Source organism: Psammomys obesus, unplaced genomic scaffold, assembly GCF_907164565.1.
Source record: "Psammomys obesus unplaced genomic scaffold, mPsaObe1.curated_primary_1811, whole genome shotgun sequence".
Classification (NCBI taxonomy): Eukaryota; Metazoa; Chordata; class Mammalia; order Rodentia; family Muridae; genus Psammomys; species Psammomys obesus.
Window position 1 is genome coordinate 1844523 of NW_026596445.1, and position 6065 is coordinate 1850587.

Consider the following 6065-nt stretch of genomic DNA (forward strand, 5'->3'; position numbering starts at 1 on the left):
TATATATATATATATATATATATATATATATATATATATAATGCTTCCCATATTTGGTAGAGTTTGGCTTAGATATTAACTTTAGTAATGACAAAGGAGTTTGCTTTCTGCTGACAGTCAGGATCAATGCCCTCTGTGGGAAAAAAAAAAAAAAAACTACAAACTTCCCACATAAATGAGAGAATAAAGAGAGCATGGTTTTATCAGCAGGCAGCATGGCACTATCCAAGGTTGGAGACTAGCAGTATCTGCAAGGTCAGTGAGTAGCAAAACTGGCCAAGGCTAACAGTCAGCAACTAGCCAAGGCCAGCAGCTAGAAATAAAAAAAAGATGAAGATAGACAAAGCAGAACTATGAATAGCCTATTTATCCAGAGAATAGCATGTGAATGGCATGTGATTATCTCCACAGATGGGCCCCCTTACTAGAACAGAGTATGGGGCTAAAGAAATGATACCCAGAGAATTTGCCAGTCCTACATTAATTACCTCTTTGCTCATTTCCAAAGATTTTTTTTTAATGAAAATTACACAGATACCCTCATGACAGCACTAAGAATATCCTCTTGTAGGAGCTCTGTTTGCTTGCTTTCTGAAAAAATATGTTTAGGTCATTAAAGTCTGTCACATATTCCCTTAATTTTTCACTGTCTTTATGATCTTTACTAAACTCTACTTTCTCCTTGTTTTCTCTCACCTGTCAGAAAGTATCTATATTGGGATAAGATACACCAAGACCAAGTTCTCAGCACAAAGGAGATTTCTTTGCCCCAGAAGGGAAAAGGGCATGAAATAAGTGACAAAGACAGGAAATAAAAGAGAAGGGGAAGAGGACAAGAGAAAGAGATATTGCCTCTGTCAGACAATATTGCCTTTGGATAGAGAAGAGATAGAAGTGGCCCATAGACAAATTGTGTATAAATGTAAAAGGAAAACATCTGTTTTAGGATGAGTTGTATAATTTATATTGGCCATGTTAATTAAGGTAGCCTAAAGTGGGCTATTAATTGCTCAATATCAATATTTTAATAGCTGGACCTTGGTAGTGAGTCTCAGGAGGAGGAAAAAGGGGCCAAAAAAGAGAATAGAGCTTGCTGGCTAGCTAAAAGCATATAATATAATGGTTGCTAGCTTTTAGCAGGGCAGAGGATGTGGGGGAGAAAGGCAGGGCCTGCCAGAGCCATGTTTGCCAAATCCAGGCCAGGTAGAGTCCCTTCAGTGTCTGTGTTTTCAGATCATCATCTCACTGTTTATGAGAGACAAAGAATTTGAAAGGTATTGTATTAGGTTAAATTTTAGTGACTACTGTTGATCTGGTATCTAAGCCATTTAGTCTTGAAATTTTGGGTTGAGAAAAACCTAGACACTCTCAATTTTTTTTTTCATTAAGAGCTAACTAAATAAAATTATTAATAATGAACAATTAGTATAGTACACTATAATAAAGGTTACATACATGTGACTTTTGTTACTGTTTTTGAGGCAGGGTCTATGTAATTCACACTGTCTCTGATTCAGCATCCAGGGTGCTAGTATTATATGTATCACTATACCTTGCTGTCAAAATCAACTTTTTATTTAAAAGTACTACTGTATGACTTGTCTTTATTATATCAGTATTGCTACTACTGTTCTTTCAAGTCATCACTAAATAAAATGATAATTATTTCACCACAACTGTAATATCAAAACCTTCCAATTTTGAAAATTGGGATGGCTACAAAATACCTAATGGGTGGTAAAAAGAAATGATTCATACCTTAAACAAGATAAAACTGAAGAATGTAAGGTTCCATTATGTTACTTTGAACAACACATAATTTAAAGCAAATGGGTTTTGTTTTGTTTTGAAAATTTTCACCATACAGTGTCAGAACACAACAGGTCACAAGTGATTGTAGCTATTGTCACCTTGATGTAACTTAGAATCAACATGACAACAAACCCATCTCTGGACATGTCTGCGAAAAAGTCACAAAATAACTTCATTTCTTTTTTATTAATTATTTTTTTCTGAAACAATTTTATGCATGTGCAAAATGCACACTGATCACTTTCCTCCCAATCCTTTCCTATCCCTGCACCATACTCCCACTCTGTCTTCCTAGCTAATATCTTTCTCACATTCATACATATTCATGTGTTTTCTGGACAATAGAATATGTTCACACACAAAAAGAGACAGGGCCATCTGTGTTACCAAGGGTTTGGAACTATCCTTAGTACCTGATAGGTACTGTTGTGTGTCAGGATATTTTGTAGAGTGAAGAAATACATAACTTTCCTCACCTGACATAGGGATCCCACAAAAGGCCAAAATACAAATACCACCAAAGTTCAAGTTAATGAACAATGAGTTTTATTGTGGTTATTTACAGGAATATGAGTATAGAGTTACAGGAGTAGAAATGGCTAAAAGACAACTGTATCAGGGAAGAGCCTGGAACTCATTGGCACAGGAGACAACTTCCTGAACATAATACCAACAGCATAGGCTCTAAGAGTAACAATTGATAAATGGCACCTCATGAAACTGAAAAGTTTCTATAAAGCAAAAGACATAGTCATAAGAACAAAATGACAGAACAGCCTGGGAAAGGATCTTCACCAACTCTTTATCTGACAGAGGGATGATATCCAAAATATATAAAACTAAAAAAGTTAAACTGCAATAAATCCAGCAACCCATTAAAAATGGGATGCAGAGCTAAAAAGAGAATTCTCTGTAGAGGAATATAGAATGGCAGAGAAACACCTAAAGAGATGCTCAACGCCCTTAGCCATCAGGGAGATGCAAATCAAAATGTCCCTGAGATTTCACCTTACACCCATCAGAATGGCAAAGGTTAAAACTCAAGTGACAACACATGTTGGAGAGGTTGTGGAGAAAAAGGAACCCTCCTCCATTGCTGGTGGGAATGTAAACTTGTACAACCACTTTGGAAATCAATCTGGCACTTTCTCAGACAATTAGGAATAGCGCTTCCTCAAGATCCAGCCATACCACTCCTAGGCATATATCCAAAAGATGCTCAAGTATACAACAAGAACATTTGCTCAGCCATGTTTATTCATAATAGGCAGAAGCTGGAAGCAACCCAGATGTCCCTCAGTTGAGGAATGGATACAGAAATTGTGGTACTTTTACACAATGGAATAGTACTCAGCAATTAAAAACAAGGAAATCATGAAATTTGCAGGGAAATGGTAGGATCTAGAAAAGATCATCCTGAGTGATGTATCCCAAGAGCAGAAAGACACACACAGTATTTATATAGATCTATAAGATAAGATAAATATACTAAAATATGTGCACCTAAAGAAGTAGTAAAAAACAAGTAACAGGATAGGAGTCTACTGCAAAGGGCCTCTGCAAGACTCTACCTAGCAGTGTATCAAAGCAGATGCAGAGACTTATAACCAAACCTTGGGTAGATTGCAGTGAAACATATGAAAGAAGGGGGAGTTAGTATGACCTAGAGAGGACAGGAGCTACACAAGGACAAAGTATATCAGAGCACGGGGGCCCTCTATAATACTGTTTCTTCAACCAAGGACCCTGTATGGATATAGGCTAGAACCCCTGCTTGGATGTAGCCCATGGTAGCTCAGTAACCAAGTGGGTACCCTAGTAAGGAGAACAGGAACTATATCTGACATGAACTCAAAGACTGGCTCCTTTACCTTCCTCCTCCACCCCGAGGAACAGCCTTGCTAGGGCACAGAGGAGGACATGGCAGCGAGTCCTGAACATAGCTGATAGGGTAGAGTCAGATGGAAGGGGAGGAGGACCTTCCCTAGCAGTGGACTTAGAAAGGGGTAGGGAGGAGATGAGGGAGGGTGGGATTGGGAGGGAATAAGGGAGTGGTCTATGGCTGTTATATAAAGTAAATAACCTGTGATTAATATAAAAATAAATAAAAATTAAAAATAAATAAATAAAAATTTAAAAAAAGACATCTGTATCATCATATCCCACTGTGTCATTGAATGACAGATGACAAAAAATGGGGACCTGAAGCACACTGAACAGCTTGCAGGCAGCTCAAGAAGCTGGAAAATGTCTGTTCAAAGTGATTCAGTTGGCCTAAATCTCTTCCGGGAACCTCTACTGGTTTCTGCTTTTCCACTCAGCTACTTTGTTCTCAGAATCTTCTTTTCAGCTTTGCTTTCTGAGAGTCTCCTCTGTAACTCTGCTTGTCTGAAAATGACACTTAGAAGTCTGTATTGTTTACTCTTCAGATGTATGGGACTAGTGAATCTGGTCATTTTCAGGGACTTTCTGTGCTATTTTGAATTGTTTAACATCTAAATTAAGGAGCTTTAGCACAGAATGGAAATATTTTTATCTAGTAGGAAACTTCGACATAACAATCACAGCACTAAGTGTACATCTGGACAAATGGATAACATAATCTATGAATACACAATGTTCAGCAATAAAAGGTAGAGTCTCATGATCTCTATTTTTTCCTGCCACCATTAAGAATCAAAAATTGTAATGGTTGTATCGTGTTTAAGGACATTTTGCTGTCCTTCACCCTCTTTTGTGGCTCTTGTATACTTACTACTCCTTCTTCCAATGTGTTTGTGTGCCTTAGAGGGGGTAGTACAAATGTCTTTTTTATGTATGAGCACAAAAACTCATTTAATTTCAGCATCTCAAGGACATGAGTCTCTGTATCCACAACTGTTTCTTAGAAGGAAAGGCTTTTCTGATTAATATGCACAGCAGCTCTAGTCTATGGCTATAAGGATAGATATGTAGAAGAAAGTTTGATTCTATATCAATTTAGCTAAATAATGTTAAGAAGTTCTATACTTGGGCCTACACTCTCTCCTGGTCTTAGTGTGTTATGGTATGAACAATTCAGAGAGTCACCAGCCTGACAATGAATAAAATTTAAAAAGAAGAGGTTTTTATTCAGGGGCATTTAAAGGCAAATTATACAAAGTTACATTCTGTCTATGTACAAGCAAAGGTCATTTCAGGCAAATCAAGTTTTTGTTTACAGAAGCAGAGACATCAGTTATGTTAAAGTTCTACTAGACCAGGCAATTATAAAAACTAACCCTTACCATCCTTTCACATTTGGAAATGCATTTTTTGATTTATAATTCCCTTAAGCATAGTGATTTTAAACTTTTAAACAGAAAGTTAGCCATCAACATAAAGTTAACCATCACAGTTGTTAGCTGGCTCACAGTACTAGGCATGGGTTCTCCATAACTTAGTGAAGCACATCTTCAATTTCTTTCTTTCTTTCTTTCTTTCTTTCTTTCTTTCTTTCTTTCTTTCTTTCTTTCTTTCTTTCTTTCTTTTCTTTCTTTCTTTCTTTCTTTTTTAGTATTAGTTATTAAAATTTATTCCCTTTTTATCTCAGCTACAGTCGCATCCCTCATCTCCTCCTGGTCCCACCTTCCCTCCTTCAACTTCTCCTAATCCCCCCACTAGTCCATTCATAGGGGAGGAATAGGGGAGGAACTCCTCCCCTACTATCTGACCCTAGCCTATCAGGTCTCAACAGGACTGTCTGGATTCCTTTTCTCTGTAGCCTAGTAAGGCCACCCATTAGAGGGAGGTTATCAAATAGCAGACAACCAAATTCATACCTGAAATTGCCCCTGCTCCCCTTACTAGAGTACCTCCATTCAGAATGAGCTGCCTATAGGCTACATTTGAGTAGGGGGTCTAGTTCCTCTCCATGCATGTTCTTTGATTGATTCATCAGTCTGTAAGAGCCTCCCCTTGGGTCCAGATTTAGCTTTGTTGGTCACCTTGTGGAACTTTTGTCCCCTCCAGGTATTTCTATTTCCCCCTTCTTCCACAAGATTACCTGCACTCTGGCCAAAATTTGGGCATGAGTCTCGGCATCTGCTTTGATACCTTGCTTGGTAGTGCCTTTCAGAGGCCCTCTGTGGTAGGCTTCTATCCTGTTCTCCTCTCCCGCTTCTGATGTCGATCCTGTTTGCCCTTCTGAATGAGAATTACACATCTTCCCTAGGGTCCTCCTTGCTGCTTAGCTTCCTTGGGAGCATAGATTTTAGTATGTTTATCTTATATGT